Raw genomic sequence first — 1,324 nt, 5'->3', positions numbered from 1 at the left:
AGTCACCGTGTGTGTGTGCGTGTGTGTGTGTGTGTGCGTGTGTGTGCGCGCGCACGTACGCGCATGTGTTTAACAAAGACAGGTGTCCTTGTGATTCAGAGTCGCATCCTGTCCCTTGGGCCGCAGACAGACCAACTAAAATCTGTCCTGTCTGCTTTCACCGACCGCTACACAGCTCTCATGGATGTTTGAACAGCTGGTATTTTTTAACAGATTTCTATTACATTGTTTGTCTCCATAGGTCTAAACATAAAAATCATTTTTAAGCCCCTACTGTGTGCAAAAGAATATGCAATATTCGCTCACATCCATTAACTTGTCCGTTCTTCACAACAACCCCATGGGCGTGGAGAGGGCGCGGAAGCCGTGTGACTCTCCCCCGTTTGACAGCTGAGCTGAGGGAGCCGAGGAGAAAGCTGGTGCAGGGGCTGGATTCCGATTGACACCCAGCCCCTGGGGGTCAGTTCCCACCCAAGAGGTTGCTGTAAGGCGCACATTCATCTCACCCTTCCATCTGCCTCAGATGCTCACAAATGTGCACAGCTCGGCCTCTGCTCTCGGTGCTGCAACCGGCAGGCGCTGGCGTGGGCAGGGCAGGGCCTCCTGCGTTGTCTGGACACCTCCCCCTTTCTCAGACCAAGGACACCAAGGCGCAAACTGCGAGGAGTGGGCAAGAGCTGAAGAATAAGCCACAAGCCCTAGCCGGTTTAGCTCAGTGGTTACAGCATCAGCCCACGGACTGAAGGGTTGTGGATTTGATTCCCTGTCAGGCACACGTATCTGGGCTGCAGGCTCTATCCCCACCCCAGTTGGGGCACGTGCGGGTGGCAACCAATTGATGTGTCTCTCTCACATCGATGTTTTTCTCTCTTGGTCTCTCCCCATTTCTTTCATGCTCCGTAAAAATCAATTGGATGAGGATTTAGAAAAACAAACTAAAGAAGAAGCACACCCAGGAGGAGGAGGAGGAGGAGACCCATGACCCCTAACGGGAAGGGGGACGTCAGAGTGGAGAACCAAGCCCCTGGGAGCCTGCCTCCTAGGCTCTGGCAGCTGCACTGAACACGAAGGCCTGGTTGGGGGGGGGGGGGGCAGCTGGGTTCAAATCCCGCTCAGCCACTTCCTGTGCGGGACACGTGACCTCAGAGAGGCCACCCGAGCACACCAAGTGTCAGCTCCTGCACCTGTCAAACGGGCAGGTTAACACCTGTCCATCGGGAGTCTCCATAATAACAAGTCCCTCACGTGGTGAGCGCCTAACAAGGTAGCCATCATTTTGCAGACATGGAAACCGGTTCCGAGTCACACAGTCACAGGGAGACAC

The sequence above is a fragment of the Myotis lucifugus genome, unplaced genomic scaffold (genome assembly GCF_000147115.1).
Source record: "Myotis lucifugus unplaced genomic scaffold, Myoluc2.0 scaffold_597, whole genome shotgun sequence".
Taxonomy (NCBI): domain Eukaryota; kingdom Metazoa; phylum Chordata; class Mammalia; order Chiroptera; family Vespertilionidae; genus Myotis; species Myotis lucifugus.
The sequence above is the reverse complement of the archived record's forward strand: the minus strand, read 5'-3'. Positions refer to the sequence as shown.